Raw genomic sequence first — 21,902 nt, 5'->3', positions numbered from 1 at the left:
TGTATTGGAAGGAATGATTGGCACAATTCAATATGTATAGCAGGAGGAAATATATGAAGTAAAGGGAGGCAGGAAGAAATAAAATGTAAGCCTATAGGTATAAGCACAGATGTGTATATGTACATCTCTGCAAACATTTCCTAGATGAAATGGCCCAATGGAAATGTTCTCACCCAGCGCCCAGATACCAATGTCTAAACATTATTCCATGAAAAGGATTCAGGGCTTTGTACAGAAATAGCTGTAGACCTATCTGGGTCTAGGAGAAACAAGCTAGTCTAGAGTATCCTTTGCTTAAAGAATACCTTGCCAGAGGGGCACAAAAGGGATGCTCATAGGGCAAAGCTGGTTGCCATGAATGTCCAGTGAAGAATGATAATAATAGCCATTGAGAATCTCAGTGTCGATCCACTATTGAGTGGGTGGATGGATGGGTGGGTGGGTGGATGGATGGGTGGGTGGATGGGTGGGTGGATGGATGGATGGGTGGGTGGGTGGGTGGGTGGATGGATGGATGGGGGGGCAGAAAGACTTTTCCTTACAACAAAATGCCATCTTATTATTTATTATTATTGTAATTTATTACTATTTATTATAAAGCAGTGTGAACTCAGAAGGTCCAGCATTGCTTCAATGAGATGCATCAATGGCCCCACAATTATAAGTAAAAGTTTCACAGCAGATTATTTCCATTATCTCATGGGAATTATTTCCATAACCTCAAGGGTCTTCCCTACCAGATACTTACTAACTACAAACAGGGTATAGTAGCTTTACAACAGGCCCAATGGGATCTTCAGAGATCAAGATTAGTATTAAGGATGCCTGGGAAAGTGACTCAATGGGTAATGCGCTTGCTGTACAAGCATGAGGACCTGAGTTTTGGTCCTCAGCACCCAGGTATAAAGCCAGGAGTGGCAGCTTGAGACACTAACCCCAATAAAGAGGCAATAAAAGCAGAAGCCTCTCAGTGGTACCAGTCTAGTGCATCGATGAGCTCCATGTTCAGCAAGAGATCCTGTCTCACAAAATAAAGTGGCTAGTGACAGAGCAAGATGCCAACATCAAAGGCTTGCTTTCCCACGTGTACACACACACACACACACACACACACACACACACACACACACACACCAGAGATTACATAGAGACAAACAAAACCGTGCCATTTGATAGGAACCGATGGTAACACATAGTTCTTAGCTGCTCCTTTCAGGACCATGCAGAGCCGTAACTCATCATGAGGAACAATCACTCAGAGATATTCCTGTAGGACAGGCTGTAATTCCAGCACTCAGCAGGCCGGAGGATGAGGACCCGGAGTTTGGGACCACATTGGGCCTATCACATAAGGTGGCCACACATAGCACTGCTGACATGTTCTTTTTAGAGAAACCAAGGCCACAAAATAACGAGCAAGGTGGAGAACTGTCCTGGCTGGGTGGGTTTCCAAAGGCAGGGCAACTAAGTGGAATTCGTGGCCCAGGTCCATGGGTTCCACAGCTGTCACATTGCCTCTGTGAAGAAGCAGGGCTGCTGAGATGAATACACTCAATAAGATGTTCTGGGATGGGGGCCATCATGGCTGCATCTTGCTCTCAAATGTTGGAGGGGTGGTTTCTTAGCTGCAGCTTTTCTGTAACCTTGAAATTATTCCAATTTATATGAAAAATGCAATCGTTTATTTTGAGAACAGTAAACACTATTTTAAACCCATCTATTCCTGTCTGTTGTAACAACCAAATGAGTTAATACCTACAACACACTTAGCACGATGCCTTGGGCAGCCTAAAGCCTTTAAAAGGCAGCTAAATGCAGTGAAGAGTATTACCAGGCACATGAGTTCCCAACTCCTGGCAAAATAATCTGCAAAGTCAAAAGAAAGGATTCAATCAGGCTAGAACCGTTACCCTGAGAAGCAAATGTCAGGACCAGATGACCTTGAGGCCCCATTTGTATTTAATTATGCCTAGTTACTCAGTGCTAATTACTATGTTTCTTCAGCCCTTGCCCAGGCAGCCTCCTGATTAAGATCGTTTATTAAGCAGTGGATGGTGAGAACCTCACCAGCAACACTTTACAAGGCTTGATTAAACGTCACACTGTTCTGGGCTCCTTTTAAACACGCCCTTTCCCTCTCTGTGTGGGGAGAAACTGGTTTGAAAAGTCTCTCTCCCAAGGGCAAGGAGCAAGCTGACAGCAGAGCCAGGAACAAGTACCTTGAGACTCATTGGCCTTGTTTCTCTGGTTGGTTCCAAATGACCAGCTCAACTTAACCACATTGAGGACAAAGATCCAACTCAGCCAAGTTTGGATAATAATAAACGTCAGCTAGCTTTGTCTGTTTTCGACACCGACTTTGTATTTAATTCCATATCCAAAGATATCACCTCGGGGCTTGACAGGGCCTCCTGAAAATAATTTGATGGAGCTTAGCCCTTGCTAAGTTCCCGTGCCTTCAAAACTGTCTTCATTTAAAAACAAGTAGAGAGAGGCAAAGAAAGAAAATTGTAAAGAGCTCGGCCCCAGTATCGATTGCTCTCTCCTCATACTGCACCATTTCTGGCACACTCAGCTCGCTTTGACATCGAGGGGCACTCTGCCAGCAAAGAGCCACATGGACTGCCGAAGGGAAACACAACCTGACCCTCTCCTCTCCTGCCCCTCCCCCTTCTCCAGGGTCCCACTGCCAGCTTCACCCACAGTTAATTGTCTTTTCATGCAAAGACTTTGACAGCTAATCTCCCACCAAGCGCACTCAAATCTTACCCCCTGTATAGTTTGGGGAGGGAAACGTTTCCATTTTTAGGACAGCATAAGACCTGGCCCATTTAATTTAGAAATTAATAATAATTCTGAATGCTCTCTCCTCTCTGTGTTCTGGAAGAGCAGTGAAGCTGCTCTGAAATGAGGCATTTACCACTGTGCCTGCCAGGACAAAAACAGATGGACCAAAAAAGTTTAGATGGATGAATCTGAAAAATTGGATGACCTTTATTATACCCCAAAAGTTATAAAAAAAAAATTTGAAGTGCCGAACTTCCACTTGCCAAAAGTCTCTCCAATTTGCAAATTTCATATTGTAAATGCAGACGCAGGAGGGAGCGATGCCCACCATCCCCTAGGCAATGTCATTTCCTGGGCACTAGCCCACAGAGTCTCCTTACCTAGACAGCCTAGAGAAAAGGTCTATTCATCAAGGCTACTCCCTTGCTTATGTGAATAAAAGATTAAGGACTTTATGGTCATGTGACAGCCTCAGGATGGGTGCAACTCTTTAGAACTTGAACCAAATGAAACCAAACCTTGCCCAGTTCTTGAGTTGGTCCAGCTAACTTCATGCTTGTTGCCTACTCCTAACGGATGCCACTGGCATCCCAGATTCACCCATGATCAAAACGTAGAAACTACAGACTTATACAGTATAACCGGATCAGTGCAAATCTAGCTGCAATTACAGAGTCCGTTTAAACTAGACTCTGTTCACACTAGCACTGCTACTGAGGTCTTGGGACTTGTGCTCTGCTGCTACTGCCTGCATAAAGCACTTGATCTATAATGTATGGTGTGGAGATACACCCAAGTTTCATTCTCCAGTATGGTATGACTTGGTAGAAAGTGTATAGAGCTGTCAGATTCACAAGAGGTCAGAGATACATGTCAGAGAACCTGAAACCAAGGAGAGAATCGGAACACCCAGCTTCCTCCCTCCAAATGTTCTGGAGACATGAAGCAGGTTGAGTTATGGAGGACACCAGCCTGAGAGCCAGATACAGACAAGAAAACAATTCCAAGCCCAGGGGAAATGCGGAGCCTTAAGCCTTGCACTACCAATGTGCCTGGTCACTAAAGGGTTCCGTGGAGCGTTAACTCTCCCTCCTATTTCTGATGGCTCTGACTGGCAGCAAGTTGCACACACGGGGAATGCTACTTCACACCATTCTGTGGTGACTCTCCAGCAGCTGTGACAACAAAGAGAAGCCCCAGGTCTTTTTCACCCGCAATCTCTTGGGGGCCACTTAATCCCACTCAGTTATTTTTATTAATTTAATTTCACTTGTTTTTAAAATACCATCCAGATAAGAATCCTTAGGACAAGCCACCTTTACCATTTATCTCCTTCCCAAAATAGTAATACTAGCCCCAGACCTATTAATTCCCCCTTGCACCTCCTGGGACCAGGTACTGCCGCATAGCAACAGAGGTGGGACGTCATAATGGGTTTAAATCTCAAAACAGTCTTAGAGCTAATACATACAAGAAAAAACGGACACTTGGGCTTTTGTATCCGTTATGTCTGTAAAGCGAATGAAGTGGTAAAGCATTGAGGGCGGGATTTCTATTAATGTAAGCATAGCAGGAAGCATCTTACCAGTAGTTAAAACGCAGGCTGCTGGTGTCCCACAGGATTTTCATCATTTGTTCACATTCTTCTGCTTATTAGGAAATTTGAACTGTGATTTTGGAAGCTGAGAGTCAAAAGAACTAATTAAATGATAAATGTCACTTTTTCTCCTGACTTACACAACCAGGATTTGAATTACGTGTTCTTCTATTTTGCCAAACCAAGAGAGAAAATATTACTCTTTTGGTCCTTAAAGGACAAGAGGGCTCATAAGAAGTAAGCGGTTAGTAAATACACTGAACTCTCTGTGTTGCTGTATATTTCCTGATTTATCTACTCCTGCTTTTTTACAAGGTAGATTTCTAGCAAATTCCTCATCCTTTGATCAATTTACAAACATTTATTCACAACCTTGGTGAAGTTCTGAGTGGCTCTAAGCTTATTATTCTTTTCATCTACAAATAAAGCTCAGAGGAAAAATATCTTAATATCAAGTTTGCCTTTCTCAAGCTTAGTCTGTTTTCTGATCTTATTGCCGTTTATAGAGTTGTATGCTTCAGCCACAAGGTTCACTACTTTAGCTTCTTCTCACCCTCCTCACATTACCTACAAGGAAGAAGGGACAGGGCTGGGAGGGGAGAAAAAGGAGGAAAAGAGAAGGAAGGAACTAGGGGCAAAGGATGGGAGAGGGGACAAAAGCCTGTCAACAAACACAACTATGAACGGTGTAGCAAATTAAAGTGTAAAGTAATCCTTCCATGCTTCATCTTTACATTGATGTGTGTGTGTGTGTTTATAGCAGTTTTAAATTCTTAGTCCCCTGACCACACACACACACACACACACACACACACACACACACACAGCCAACATCCCAGGCCTAGGCAGTCCATATCAGCTCAGTGGCCCAGCATAACCGCTGACTTCTATTGGCATTGACAACATGCCCATGCTGTCCCCAGGACTGGAGGCATTAACTCACAGTGTTATCGGGCATCCTATGGCTCAGACACATGGGAAGGCAGCATCTGACAGCATTTATGTGGCTCTGGGACAGTCTAGATGCAGACGAAGATCACTGGGTGCCAGAATTCACTGTAGTTCATCCTAACTCTCCTGTTTACTGGCTTATTTCATAAATCCATGCATTTTCCAAATATATTGGTGGGGACACCAGGTAGGTGGATTCTAGAAGAGGAGGGAAATTTCTGCCATAGTCTCAAATGCTGTCTGATGATAGCCTTCACCCTCACCTTATGGGGAACCTAGTTAATACATCCTAAAAGGTTTTTCCTGGCAATCAAAGGGTGTTAGGTCAGACACAAAGGTGGCTATGAATACCTACTAAGGAGACTAAAGATGACCCAAGATAATTTGATCCTGAACCAGCAACATTCCAACTCTTCACAGACTTAGAGTTCTAGTCAATCAGTTAGCTTTATAGAACAGCTAACATGACTGTGACATTTTTATTCTGTGTGTTTTCATTCACAGATGGAAATATTAAGAGATTTTAAAGCAGAGGAACAAAACTTAGACAAAATTTTGCAGCAAAATCTAACCAATAGTATGTGTTAATAAATGGAAGTTATTACCACATGATTTTAACATTTGCAAGAATACTTTGTATTCATGGATATTTCCAAAAACGATGTATAATCACAGAAATTGCTGCTAGAATGAATTTTCTATTCTTCCAGTAATGCCACACATTATAATTATAGCTTCTTAATATAAAACAAGAAAACCCTAAGGACTTTCTGGGACTTTTATCATTGGTTAAAAATTCACTTTCCCTGCACTCAGAGATTTTTGCTTATTGTCTTTTTGTTCCTGGCCAGCTACCATAGACTGGAACCTCTGACTAGCAGGGCCTCCCAATAATGCAGGACATTCCCCATGCCCCAAAGCAGCATTTAGTTATTTCAGAATTGCATCTAAGCTGAACACCAGTGCCACATACCTATCATGCCAATACTTAGGAGATACAGGTGGGAAGATCCTGAGTTTGAGGCCAAATAGATATCAAAGAGAATTAAAAGTAATAATAAAATTAAAATGTACCTAACAAAATGTTGTCATCTGAGTATATCCCCCAATAGTCAAACGTTGGAATTGAATAGCCAAAGGGACTGTAATGAGAAATTAAGAGGTGTGGCACACTCAGGAGAGCAGTCCTAGGTGGCAATGGGGCCCTAACACAGGGCGCAGAGCTCCTGCCACTGACGCTTCCTCCATGTGCATACAGGGTACCAGGATCCAGCCACGCGCAGGTGCAGCAAGAAGGCTCCAAGCAACACCAGAGGTCAGCACCTTGATCTTGGACTCCCTGGCCTCCAAAACCATAAGAAAAGAAATGTCTAATCTTTACTTATTACCCCATCTCAGAAATTCTGTGTGGCAGAGCAAATGTACTAACAACGTTAACTGATTAGAGCCGGAGAGATGGCTCAGCAGGTTAGGAGCACTTCCTACTATCCCACAAGACCTGAGTTCAGTTCCCAATATCCACGCCAAATGCCTAAAAACTAGCTGCACCTCCAATTCCAGGGGATTATCCATCCTCTTCTGGCCTCCACAGGCTTCCACACACATATGGCTTACATTTATACATGTAAATAAAAGTGATAATAATTTTTCCATAAAAGGAAAGATGGCAGATATAATACTCTTTTAACAGGAGACTATTTTTGGAATAAGTGGTTAAAGACAGTGAGGTAAGCAGCTTCAGAGTGCAAATGTAGGAGTCAAAAAGGCCTGCCCCACTACATTTGTCATTTTACAAAGGACATTTACCTCCCTAGCCCATAGTTCCTTGCTTAAATGGTAATAACATCATATCTATGCATGAATCTCACAATGATTAAATGAATTTAGAAATGTTTATGACCTCAAAGTTCCTGGGGGATGCACAATAGATAAAACGATATTACTCCCTTTTTTATGAGAATCTCATACATACACATAATGCATTTTGATCTAACTCACCCCCATCCCCTCCCCTATAATTTCTCCCATCCTTCCCAACCACTTTTTCCTTGCAACTTCATTGCTTTGGTTTTGTGTTTGTTTTTTAACCCACTGAGTCCATGTAGTGCTGTCTGTGTAAGCATGGGTTTAGAACCATCTGCAGGAGGACTGGATAGCCTCTCATGTCACTTAGCCCTGAAGAAAACTGACAGGATCAATTGCTAGTAGCTCTTCAGCTAGGGGTGAGACTTCCTGATCATCTCCTGCATCCACTTAATCTTACCCAGTGTCACAATCATTGTGAGGTCCTATATGTACCTGCCCGGTTGTATCAGGAAAATAGTTTCATTTGTAGCCATCCACTGCCTCTGATTAACAATTTTCAGCCCCATCTTCCGCAATGATTCCTGACCTGAGCCTTTGGAGGGAGGGATATGGTACAGCTGTACCATTGAGACCTGAGACTCCACAGTCTCTTGCTCTCTGAATCGTATCCAGTTGTGGGTCTCTCTGTTAAGCAGTATCTACTTCAGAAAGAGGCTTCTCTGATGAGGGTTAAGAACTGCATTAGTGGACAAGTCATTAGTGGTCTAGTTCAACCCCATATTCATTTAGCAGAATGATAGTTGTAGGTTCCCCCCGCCCACATAGACCACAACCTCTGTAAGCAAGTTTCTTGGTCTAGACAAAGGTGTAGATTCTGTCCTATGGACCAGACCTTAAATTCAATCATAAAGTGGATGATTTTTGCATGGGAAATAAGATTCTGGGACACAATATAGGCTTATTGATGTTTATTTGGGAAGAAATCACTTACACTAGGAACAGATGACCACTGTGGGTTCCCGCTCCAAGCATGCCCCCAGATGCTCGCTCTCTCTCTCTCTCTCTCTCTCTCTCTCTCTCTCTCTCTCTCTCTCTCTCTCTCTCTCTCTCTCTCTCTCACCAGGAAGTAAGAGAGTGAGATGGAGTCCAGGACCCCAGACCTAGACCCCACATGTCATGCTCACACCTGTCCCCATGCGTGGAGTGGATATCTCACTACAGATGCTGATCATTTATGATGTGACACACGTGTCTGTAATCCTATCTGTTAGGATGTGGAAGAGGAAGCTTAAGGGTTTAAGGCCATCCTTGGCTAAATAGAAAATTAAAAACCAGCCTGGAATACATGAAACACTATCTATCTCAAAACTCCCCAAATTGTCCTCAATGAGGCCATCAACACTTCATCTCAATCAAGACAATCACCCTTGACATTGAGCCCAGTGGCATCCTAGAGAATGTCAGGGCCAAGATTCCAGACAAGGAAGGCATCTGCCAGACCAGTACTGACCAACATTTGCCATAAACAGCTGGAGAATGACCACACTCTGTCCAACTAAAACATCCATAAAGAGTCCACCCTGCACCAAGTACTGGACCTTAGCAGCGTCACCAGCAGCTCTGAAGTACAGCCGCAGCAAGATGATCTGCCCCAACCACTATGCTGTCCTGCACCCCACCCCTCAGCTGATAGAAGAAGTGCAGCCATACCAACAACCCCCACCCCAAGAAGGTCAAGTAAAGCTGCCTTTCAGGCCCATAGAAATGGACCCTTAATAAAGCCCCCCTTAAATGTAACCATTAGAGCAGTCAGTAGATACAGTAGTTGGAACAAAGAGTCCTCCTGGTTTAGAATGCTGCCCTTTTCTGTGAACTTGAGGATCAAGATGTAAGATTTGTACTCCCACAATTTTGATTTAGCTGTTGAAGAGAGCGCACACTTCATTTGAACTGATCATTTTAAATGCCATTGCTAAAAATTCAGAGAGAGCCAGCCCATGCCTGTCTTTGATCACACAGGCTATTGTAATCAAGGTGAACATTCTGCGATGACCAAGCTATCTGTTTATCAGACTTTCCAATTTTTGAAACCTTAAATGTTTCAATTCTATCCACCACACAATTAATACTTGCTACAAAACAAATCAGGGCTAGAGAACCAAATTAACACCTTTCAAGAGTGATCTACAAGCTCAAAGCCTATGGAATGTTTTATTCCTTCCCCTAAATTCATGGCTAAATTGGAAGCCTGTAAATGCACCCTGAATAGTTTTAATTTGTTCAGAGATGCCAAACTATACATTCTTATGAGGAGCAAGTACAGAAATGAAACTTTTGAGTATATGAAAGCCTTCTTTCAAATCCCTAACCTCTACTACAAAGCTAACGTACCTATTGATTAGAACTGAAACCAAAGTTTTGGGAAAATGATCTGAGCTGAGACAAACGGCTTAGATGTCTTTCTAGCCTCCCACTGGGGAAGAATTGTGTTCCAAACCAGCAGCTTGGTGCAAGGGATTGCCCTTTCTGTACTCAGGGTCCCACTCCAGTTATACCTTCCGAATGCAGACTTAGCAAGCCTTTTTCTCATATCACATTCTAGCGCTAGCATTTGAAGTGGGGTTCTAAGTTTGTATAGGGTTTCTTCAGTTTGTCTGTCTGTTTGATTGTTTGTCTGTTTGGGTTTGTTTTTGTTTGTTTGTTTGTTTGTGTTTTTGTTTGTTTTGTTTTGCTATACGCAAAGAAAACTACACTAACAGCCACCAAAAAAATGTTTCCATGGGGCCACATGAATGGAGGTTGAGAAGAAATTGGCAACTTTAAAAGGTTTCAAAAGGTACAACTGAAACTTTAATTCAAATTAAATGCAGAATGAATCTGAGTTGTTTACAGCAGCGCTTGCCCTTCTTGCTCCGCACAACTGCAGTACAGCCTTGGTTCTGCACACACAATGTACACACTTGCACTCCATGAGTCACCAACTCACAAATGCACTGCAGTCTGGGTTCTGCTCATACAACATGTGAATGTGCACTTGGTAGGTCACGATCCCACACACCACCAGTGAGAGCTGTCTGCTGAAACAGCAGCTTGGCTTTGAGCCTATTCTGTAACCAGCCGCAATGTTTTCACAGTATATGCAAAGGCTTCTGCTCTTACAGCAACAAAGACTCTTCATATTTTCCTATCATCATTCTTGAGCTTGTGAGCATCAAATTAGTCTATCCAGAGTGTATTATGCCTGATTTTGAAAGCTGCTCTTTAACTTGCTGACTTGAGTTTCATTTAAAAAAAAAAAAAAAATGTTCAGTGAATTTTGCCTTAGGATTAGGATGGAAGTTTCCATTTCTGAAATGTCCCTAAACATGCTTCTACATATTTATATAAGTCAGTATTCTCAGCATCTATAGCTATAAAGTCAAATTATTGGTCAACTCCAAAATAAAAGTAAAAAAATGTGCTATATGCTACATTAGCAAATATAGCCAAGACTTAATTCTTTATGAAAAAATAAAGAAGCCACCAATCTTAGTTAGGGTTTCTATTGCTATAAAGAGACACTATGACCATGACAACTCTTATGAAGGAAAACAATTTAATTGAAGCTGGCTTACAGCTTCATCATGGCAGGAAGTGTGACGGTGTGCAGGCAGACATGGTGTTAGAGAAGGAGCTGAGAACTCTACATCCCAATCAGCAGGCAGCAGGAAAGGACTGTGAGCCATATGAGGCCTGACTTGAGCATCTGAGACCTCTAAGTCTACCCCCAGTGATACACTTCCTCCAACGAGGTCACAATTTATGCAACAAGGCCATTCCTCCTAATAGTGTCACTCCCTATCTACCAGATCCATTTTTATTCAAACCATCACAACACATATCTCAATAGCATTCAAAATTTGCTTTCATTTGCAATAATTAATAGTCAGCCAATATACATGAAATAATTAAAATGAATGCTTGATTCATTATCAATAAAAACATTTTTCCAGGAGCTGAAGAGTTGGAGTTGGCTCAGTGTTAAGAGAACTTGTCCTAGCAGAGAACCTAGGTGTGGTTACTAACACCAGGCATCCACATGGTACACATACATACATGAGGAGAAAAAAAACACTCATACACATAAATAAATAAACCTAAAAAAATTTAAATTCACCAACATTCATGTTAGTTGGACTTTAAGAACTAAAACGTGTGTACCCAAAAAGTCTTGAATCAGATACATGAAGCAGAAGCCGATCTGTGCTCCAGGAAGTACTCACTGAAAGTGCTAGGACAGTGAGAAGACCTTTCCTCATCAGTCCCAAGAACCAAGAGAGCCATCAAGCTTCTTTCCATGGAAATGGAAGCTATGGAAATAAATGCCTCTCACAGCTCTTCCTCTAATGAACTCTCCTGGAAAAAGAGACTGGCAGAGACGATCTCAGTTTTCATTTTCATGACTTCAATGAAACTTAAGGAGAGCCTTTATCTTAAGAGGAAAGGAAACTTGGTATCATCAGCAACAACATCGTCATTGTTGTCATCACCCTTACCATCATCATCATCACCATCATCAATGCCATCACCATCATCATCGTCGTCATTGGCATCATCATCACCATCACCACCACCACCATCATCATCATGATCATGACCACCACCACTATCATCATCACCATCATCATGATCATCATCACCATCATCATGGCCACCATCATCACCACCATCATCATCATTGTCATCACCATCAGCAGCAGCATCACCATCATCATCATCACCATCATCCTGATCATCATCACCATCATCTTATTACACCAGGCCCAGGCCATGGCTTGGAAGCTAAATATAGAGCCATTGATTGTTGTGACACAAACCTAGAAACAAGAACTTCTGAGCTGACAAATGAGACTAATGTAATAATTGTTCAAAAAGATACAAAATCCTACTCAGGACATAAAAAGCAGACAGGCCAGGGCTGGAGTCCTACAGCAAAGCTGTAGAAGGCTGGGGTAGGGAGAGGATGAAGGACAAGATGACAGGAAATGATTTCCAAGCCAACAGTACTGAAAACAGATGTTTGAGCCTGACTAGGGAAGTCAAAAAGTTAAGAAGGAAGGAACTTCTGAAGCGTGAGTGTCAAAGATAGTGCAGCTAGGGAAAAGTCAGGGCACAAAAGTCACCTCCCTCCTCAAGAGGAACATCCAAGGGTAGTTAGGGATGTGTATTAACCAAGAACTTGTGCAGCAATTAGACTAAATAGCAGGTGATACCTAGGAAAGCAATAAGGTAGCCTGAGAAGTCTCAGAACACTTTTAAGAGTCTTAAGAATAATATATGTTAACAAATAATAACATGGCAAGGCTGAGTAGGAGCCCAGCTCAATATCAGAGCAATAACCTAACATGTGTAAGGCCCACAAAAGAAGAGAACAAAAGTGAGAAAGGGGGACAGTTGAAGGGGAGAAGAAAGAAGAGGGAGGGGAAGAAAGGAATGGAGGAAAGGACAGCTAAGCAATTGTTAAGGAAGCAAATACTACAGTCATACTGACCCCAGTTTGAATCCTTGGGAAAGTTTATATGACTTGTCTTGAATTATTATCTACAAAACCAGTGTTGGGCAAGCAAAATGACTCAGCAGGTAAAGTAACCCTCACCACATCTAATGGCCTGAACACAACCCACAGCACCCACAAGGTGGAACAATAAAACTTATTCATGCAAGCCACCCTCTGACCTCCATGTGCACCATAAAATGTGTGCATATAAATGCATGCATATGCACACACACATGTGTGTAACTGTGTGTGTGTGTATGTGCACAACACAGAGACATGTGAAGGAACAAATAAATGTAATTTAAAAACAAAAGCTTTTCAAATGTAAAACAGAGCTTATGAAATCCATTTGGGGATCATTTTGAGCATCATCTTCTGTGATAACTGAATAGCACCAGCTGGGCATTTCACAAAGACCAGAGGTTTATTTATCTTGATGCTCTGGAGGCTAGAAGGTTTAGAAGCAGGATGCCAGCAAGAGACACTGCACGGTGAAAGATAGCCAGCATCTCTCTTCTACTTCTCACACTGCATTCAGACATAAAGGTTTTATTCTCAAGACCCCATCTAGCCTCAGTTACCTTCCAGAGCCCACGTCTAAATGTTGTCAATGTGAATTTCATGATTACTTTTCCAAATCATTATCTAGAGAGTGGTGACACGAGCTTGTAATTCCAGGTATTTAAGAAGCTGAGGCAGGAGGATCACAAGTTGAGGACCTGCCTGCCTGGGCAAAGTAGTCAACTCCAGGTTATTGCCTAAGCACCATGGTAAGAGCCTATCTCAACAACGTAACAAAGCAGAAAGGACTGGGGCTATAACTCAGTGGGAGAATGCTTTCCTAACATGTATAAGGTCCTAGGTTCAACCGCCAATACCTAAAATAGTAAAATGTTATCAATAATAATAACCAGCAGCATCATCTTTATGGGAAAAAATGAATGACAGTGAAGTTGAGAACAGCTTCCCCAATTTAAAGTTTAAAAAGAAAATATGGGCGTGATCACTGTGTGATTTTTCTGTTAAGCTTGCTTTTGGACTCCAAGCCCACCAGCTAAATGAACAATTGGGTTCCCATGAAGAGGAGCACCACACTCTAAAGGAGCATGTGTGTTGATGATTCCCACAGTGTTTCCTAAAGGGGTCCACAGGAAGACAAAGGGCATGCTCAAACACCACAGGGCTGCAGAACATGGCTTGCCTTGATGGTCAGAGGCCCAGAATTGTTTCAGAAGATGGGCAGCAATGCAGTCGGGGCAGAGACACATGGGAACACATACTCAGTGTGTGCCATGGTATAGACACTCCCTCCAACCCTGCACGGCAGCTGCACAAACAGGAGGGAAGGTGTGGGACAGAGGGCAGCCTGTGCGACTCGGTTCTTTCTTTCCACTGTGTGTGTCTAGGGGATTGGACTCTGGTCGTCAGCTTGCCAGGAAGTACTCTTACCCAGTGAGCCATCTTGATGGCCATGCACTTGGCTTTTTTATGGGGACTCTTTTCTGGTTATTTGAATTAGACTGATATTCTTCAGGCCCATCCATGTTGTGCCATGCATCAGAATTTCCTTCCTTCTTTTCTGTTTTTGTGTGTGCTAAAAATCAAAATGAGAAACATGTACATGCTAGGCAGGCACTCTCTGCCACTGATCTACGATCCCAAGCCTTACTAAAATGCGTGTGTGCGTGTATTCTGGATGATACACCCAAACCACAGCAGTATACATTTGATATAGATATAGATACATAGATTAGAGAGATTCCTTCCGTAAGACTCACCTATATCTCTATACACACACACATAATTTAAAAATTAACTTTTTTGCTCTATAACTACTAATGGAATATCTGCTGGAGTTTTATGTCTTAAAATGAAGCTGCTTTATTCACCCCTTCTTTGCCTGTTTATCACACATTTGTTTTACTTATATGGGCAGTTTAGAAATGTATGAATCTAATGAGTATAAATATAAAGCACATAAGTCTCAGCCTATGTAGGAGCAGCCAAAGACACATAACATCAGAAGCAACCACATATTCCCTGATTGTTGAGTGGCATTGTGAGCTTGGCAGTGTGCTACATGCTGAGTGCACAGTGCCTGCCTAAAAGATCTAAGGCTGGACTGGTGGAGACATGCAAACCAACACTCAGAGAAGCACGGATCTGAGCTGTGATTAGAATATGTGTAAGGTACAGTGGTCATGGAAACGCCCCTGCCCTTCCAAGATGGGACAATGCATTTGACTATTCCCCACACAAATATTTGCCAACATAAAATACATGTGACTAAGAGACACGTTGAGACCTAAAAACAACTATTTTTTATTTTGCTGAATTATAGTATCTACACATTTGGATCTGGTCTTATTTACCAAGTCCTCATCAGCTTGGAGGTGTGGTTACTACTATCCTTTGACCTTTAATTTTTAACACATTTCTTGCCTCTAGTGTGCAATCCCCCATAGACTTGTCATCTACTCTCCAGTTTGGGGTGAAGGTCATCACCTGGTCATTTGTATTGCTGTGTTCTCCATGTGATGGAGACATATGGCTAATGTGTTCTTAATTGTGTTATTTTGTTGTGCTCTGTTGCTATCTCATCTCCTGAATTTTCTTCATCCAATTACTGTCAAGTGCATTTAATTTCTTCTATTTCATGTTAGCCCCTTGCCAACATTTCCCTCCCCATAGAGCCAATGTTCTGCCAGAGACTCACCAAATTCTCACTTCACAGTGATGCAGAGATTCATACTACAGCCATGTCTTTTCCTTTGTGGAAGGTCCAGCCAGGTATTATAAGAGCAAATTTCTTTTAGCCAGTGTTTGTCTTCATCTTTTATTCAATATGCCTCTCTCCCTGTATACTTAATCACATGACACTTTGAAGACTGCCAGCATATCCCAACAAAACAGGAAAATCATTCTAGATGTCAACATCTAATGGCAGAACTGTCTACTTGTCCTCTAGCTAGTAAACCCTGTACCTGGGGTCTTAGTAGGAGAGCTGGAGACATAAGTAAAAGACCTAAAATACCTACATTACTAAGAAATGAAACACTGTTCCAATTGATTGTGCCACAATCAACACTTGGTGTCTGTGAGTTCCACACCTGGGGATCCAACCAACCATGCATCAGAATGTGCAGACCTGTCTTCTGATCAATAGTTCCTACACAATATGATAGAACTGTTTACACAGCACTTACAGTGGAGTGGATATTGTAAGTCATTAGGAGATTACTTTAAGTATATGTGCAGATGCAGATTCTATACCATTTTGCAATGGAGCTAAACATCTGCAGACTTCTGTATCCACAGGAGTCCTGGGGTCAATGGATACCTAGAGACAGCCATAAATTGACCATATGGCTTTAAAATTTTCCTGTCCCACCTTAGAACATAGTTTAAGAATCATAAAGTAATTGAAAAAGATCATATGTAGTATACACTTTTTAATCTGAGGTGATTAATTTATTTACCATAGAAAATAGACAGATTAATTTCTAACTCCAAGAATCAACATAATTTCTCCTTTATTCTTTTAATGTTTTTCAGTGCATTGTTCCCACCACTTTCAAGTGTTGGTTTCAAGAAGAGATTACGCAGTTTGCAACTTTTAGGTTACATTACATCTGCTTTTTTTAGTGTAAGTCCTAAATGTACTAAGAACTGAAACACGTTTTAAAAACTAACACAACAGCTCAGTCCAGATCATGATTCTTATAATTTAGCTATTTAGGGGGAATGCTATCAATTTTTTAAGTTAACATTTTATCATGAAATTTTCAGTGCATGAATAACAAATTTCTTCACACAGATTTTTCAAAGGTGTACAGGCACTAAATTTGTCCACAAAGAATTTAAAGAGGATATTAGAAGTGGACTTAGAATGCTGGGTGGCAGCTGGTCTGACATGACAGGCTTGAACAAATGTGCCAACAAAGCCCTTATGGTTTATTGGGTAATTATAGGACAAGGCACTGGTGCCAGCCAATCAAATTCCTGGGCAGCTACTTCTAAACCCACTTTCTCTTAAAGTAGATCATTAACAATGCACTTTGGTGAAGCACTGCTCATACTCGGCATAAATAGTCTATTTGCAAACTTAGTCATTTGGTCAAACGCAGCACATCAGTGCTGGTACAGTGAACAATCACCTCTAGATTACACGGGCGTCCTCCGTTAAAGGCGTTGCAGAGGGGGTGTTCAGACGGCAGAGGAACGGATGAGCTGCAGTGGGCACATGCCCATTCACTCCATCCATAAAGCCGCACACTAACACACAGGAGTGGGCACATTCCATTTGTTAGCAGGGTTCTGGAAATTTCACTCCAGAGCTTATGTATACAAAATAAATTAAATCCCCTCCCCTTCTCCAGAAAACAGAAACTTTAAATTGAAAGGACAAATCTTAATTTCTGGAAGTCGGAGTTGCCTCCACTTAACACTACACAACAAATAAACAAAGAAGTGGTCACAGAAAGACTTTCAACCAGTTATCCAGGATTATGACATGGAGATGATTATTCTTAAATGGGCAATTACCCTCTACCCCAAATTTCTAAAGTCTAACTGGCCCCAAAGCCTATCTTTCAAGAAAATGACAGACATTCACCTTGGGAATTGTTCAAAAGTTATCTCGGGTCTGACATGAATTTGATGTTCATTTTCCAATGTGACATTTGTTTTCATTCCCAGGATGGTGCAGATACACAATCCTAGAAGTCATGTCTCTGACCAAATATTTGGCCCTTGGGAAACGGATGAACATTAAGGAAAGTGGACAGGAGAGACGACTCGGCAATTAAGAGAACAGATTGCTCTTCGGGAGAACCAGGGCTTGCTTCTCAGTGTCCCTTACCTACACGGGGATATGTCACAATTGCCTCTCACTCCAGCTGAGGCACAGGGCTCCAACATCTCTACACCCACAAACACCTGCACACATGTGCTGATCCCCCGCTCAGACACAGACACACAACGGAAATAAATTTTTAGACAATACTTTTAAAATTAAGGAGGGAAGTACTGTCTATAAGCCAGATTCAGTGCTCAAAGTAAAAAAAAAAAAAAAAAAACTGGCTGGCATAAGCACCACCCATCAAAGTCAAAACCACTGCACTGGAGCCAGGCCACAGAAGCCTCGCTGTAGGAAATTTCAAGAGTTAAGTCTCAGAAGAGGGACCAGATATACAAAGTATCAGGGTTTGCTAGACCATTCACTAAGCAGTTAGTTTGTGGTGTGCCGGTGTGTTAGTAACTGGTTCTGACATATCTGTACATATTAGCTGCCTGTAGACCTTACTCATACCTGTATGAAAACACCCACAACAGGGGCTAAACTCAGAAAACCATCTAAAGAGTGACAAGTACCTCATGTTGAAAACAGAAATACTTATCCAATGTGGCTGAGTTCTTCCCTGCAAAACACCAGAAGGAAGGTGGGAAGGCAAAGATATGATCATAACTATCACATCAACTAAAGGCTATGTTATTGTGGGTCTTGAGGACGAGGACACAGAAGTGACTGGCTGGCAAGGATAACAAGTGTGCAGGCCACAGGAGAAATGAGGTAGGCACTAGCTCCCATTAGCATCTTCAATCCGATCTGAAATCATCATTCCATCTCCAAAGCAATAGATGAAAAGTTTACACTGAAGACAAAGCACCTGAAGCTGACTCGTATCGCTGGGTAGATTTTCTATTACATTTCTACAGAGTGAACATCTGTCTCCGGGTGAGCTTATTCAGCCTCAGCCAAAAGCTCTCATATCCAGGCAGACTCATCATAATCAGAGGGCACCGAACTGAAAGATGCTCTGAGGAGATAAGACAGTCTGTGGGGAAATAGAATTTAATCCTGAAAGCTTATTCTGAATAAGAAAAAAAAATGTCTCAGGTGAAGCAGCATGAGGAAGTATCTATGGCTTAGCAACCAGGCTCTTTTGAAAGATGAGCCTTCATACCGCTACTGTGAGGAAAGTCACCTTCCACTTCCGAAGCAGAGCCAGGTACCAAAGTGTAACTGACCTCGTGAAAGCACAAAACACTCCATCACAGAGACAGAAGGAAACTCATGTGCAGTGCTTAGATTTTCACATAGTCAGTGAATGTACTTTTTTTTTTTTTTTTTTTTTTTTTTTTTTTTTACTGGCAAGAAGAATAAGGGAAGGGGCATATCTGGTTCAATTCACAGGAAATTCTGAAAGAATGACACCATGGCTGAGATCCCTGCCTCAAAAACAGTGAAGGGGATGAAATAGAGAAACAGGACATTATGAAACTGAAGACTAGTCTTGGCCAACCTTCTTTCAAGGAACGTTTAGGAAGACCTCAGGGAACCCAGAAGGACTGCATTCGAGAGCCATGACAGAATATTTGTTTCAATGGACCAGGTGTTGGATTCTTTGAGAAGAATGTAATAATTGGAGATCATTACCTTCCCCCACAAACACCTTCCCCAAACCTTACGACACTTAAGCAAGCAATTTACATTCAAGGGCTCAGATCAGCGAGATCTAAAGAAAGCTAGGAATGAAAAACATAACCATTTAAAGCAAGTGTGAGCTAATAGCATGCCTTTTTTCTCTAGAGAAAAGTTACACGAAGTCCCTGAACTAGATTTCTGAATTGTTTCAGCACACAGTGCATTGAAAAGGAAAATCTTGCAGAGTCTATAATCTGTCCTTAAGCTCTCCTTCCAACCACTTGATCACAACTGATCTCCTTGAGATGCTAATAGATGTTTATCTGAGCAATGACATAGTGCACTTCACAGAGAGCCTCTCTGGAAGGCACAGCTCCTTGGAACAGCACCACGTTGGCCAGAAACCTTCATTTCCTGCAGTGCAGCATCCATCCAAGAAATACTCTCACCAGGGCCAACATTGCCAAGAATAATACAGACAAACACGTTGGCATTCACAAACTTTGAAGGTAGCCCAGAAATAGACATGCTCAGAGCACTGACAGCAGAGAAAGATTTGCACCCCATTTCGTTGCCCAAATTATCAGCTACCTGAGAGGTAGAGCTAGCCGCCACTGGGGAGCCAAGACTGACTCAGCAAATAGCAGTTTCTTTCAAAAGGGCAGATCCTCTTCAACAAGATCTGATTCTACTTAGAATAGTTCCTCCCAGCATGAGTCTAGATCCTGCCAGTGTCTCTTGCCTCTATTTGCTCTTGTGACCAATGTCAGATGCTCTATGAAATCCTGTAATCTAGATCTAAAATATCCCTGAAAGCCAGCATGTTAAAAGGCTTGGTCCATTACTTATGAGATGTGAGGACGCATCCTTGGAGAAGATATTGGGATTCCAGTGTGTTCTTGTGTGCTCTCCAGGGCAAGCATGCTGAGGTGAACATCTTGTTTGACTACGCAGTCCTTGCCATAATGTGTTGTCTCTCAACACAGGACTAAAAGCAGCAAAGCCAAGCTATCATGGGCTGGAACCTCTAAAGCTATGAGCCAAAATAAATCTTCCTTCTTTCTAAGCTGATTATTTCAGGTGTTTTCACAGTAATAGACAGCTGACCAATTCATTTCACTAACTAACCAAGAATAATTAACTTCAGTCTAAACCCAGTAAAATGCAGCACTGAGTCTACAGCTTAGGGGTAGTGTTCTTGCCTAGTATGTGTGAGGTCCCATGATCAGTCCCCAATTCTGTATAAACAAACAAATACATACATAAAATTCACACAACTGATGAAGCTCATTTGAACTTTACCTCACCAACTTTCAAGTACCCTTGAGATAGAGAGTAGAGATGTGAGTGCTATCATTCCCTCCCTAAGCTTCTGTCTTTTGTCTGTTCTGTAAGTAGAAAACAGTATGCAGAAATTATAAGACACTCAAATGTTGACAGGTGCCCTACAATTGAGTGACAGGAGACCCTGGTTAGAAGATTCCAACCATCTTTAACACCACGCAATAACTACCAACCCTCCAAGCACCCTAAGGATACCATCAGTGCCAACACCTCTTCAGAAGAAAACAGCTTTAGCTGGGCCTGATGGCACACACCTTTAATCTCAGACAGATACTGGTAGTTCTCTGTGATTTCAAGGACAGCCAGAGCTACACAGTGAGACCATCTCAAAAAATAACACAACAAACAACCAACCTGCTTCAGCGTAAGGGGCGGAGCCTGGCCATGCAGTCTGACTTCTACCGCACTGCACCTCGACTCCCATAAGCACATGGCATGCCATGTGTTCCTCACCAGGCCTCCAGGGGTTGGCAAAAAAAAAAAAAAAAAAAAAAAAAAAAAAAAACTAGATCCAGAAAGCCAGTGAGGTCGTGCAGCCCTCTGGGGTGCTCGTAGATGGATTTTACACACAAGAAGTCAGGCAAGGAGGGATGAGGATAGGATTTGATGTCCTCACCCTGTCTGGTGCTCGGGGACCTCTATCCAGAGCTGGGTCCCAGCCTGAACCTGGAAACCCCGAGTGCCAAGTAAGGCAGTATGTGATAGACCTGGCTTCTTTTGAGCAGTTGGCACTACCCATCCTAAGAAATGCAGGTACCAGCCGTGGCCCTGGGCACAGGGTGTGCATCATTGATGAGGTTGGGAAGATGGAACTGTTCAGTCAGCCTTTCATTCAGGCTGTCTGCCAGACGCTGTCCACGCCGGGCCTGTTGTCCTTGGTACCATCTCAGTCCCCAAAGGGAAGCCACTGGTCCTGGTGGAGGGAGTCAGGAACAGACACGATACGAAGGTGTTAAGTGACACCAAGGAGAACAGAAATAGCCTCTTGCTGGATATTGTGACCTGCGTGCAGAGCAGCAGGACCTGAAGCGGCAGCTGACCAGATCCAGCTCTGCCTGCTGGTCGCTGTCAGCCCAGGTCTGCTACCTCCCTGTCAATGGCTTTGTACCTTCCATCCAAGAGTGCTGGACAGCTGTTTTCCAAAAAAAAATGCTCATGAGATCAGGTTAGCCCAGTGTCTGCTGGGCCATGCATGGTGAGTCCACCATGTCTTATTATGCTCCAGGGGCTCTGTCCATTTCCCATTGTGCATGCAATTTGAGTAAATTCTAAATGGAAAACAAGAAAAAACCAAACAAACAACCAAAAACAGAGTAAAACAGCTTCTTCTGTGGCATAGTGACAAACATTTTTAGTCCCAGAACTCAGCAGGCAAGAGACAGGAGGATCTTTGTGAATTTGAGGCCAACGTAGATAAGTGCAGGTCAACCAAGACCACATAATAAGACCCTGTT

General features: G+C 42.4%; 1 pseudogene; it reads left to right on the top strand.

The window, feature by feature from the left end:
- Positions 1–8,677: 8,677 nt before the first annotated feature.
- LOC127233009 (cancer-related nucleoside-triphosphatase homolog) lies at positions 8,678–21,475 on the top strand (annotated as a pseudogene).
- Positions 21,476–21,902: the final 427 nt, after the last annotated feature.

This window comes from Phodopus roborovskii, unplaced genomic scaffold, assembly GCF_943737965.1.
Source record: "Phodopus roborovskii unplaced genomic scaffold, PHOROB, whole genome shotgun sequence".
In the NCBI taxonomy this organism is placed as follows: Eukaryota; Metazoa; Chordata; class Mammalia; order Rodentia; family Cricetidae; genus Phodopus; species Phodopus roborovskii.
The sequence above is the reverse complement of the archived record's forward strand: the minus strand, read 5'-3'. Positions and strand labels throughout refer to the sequence as shown.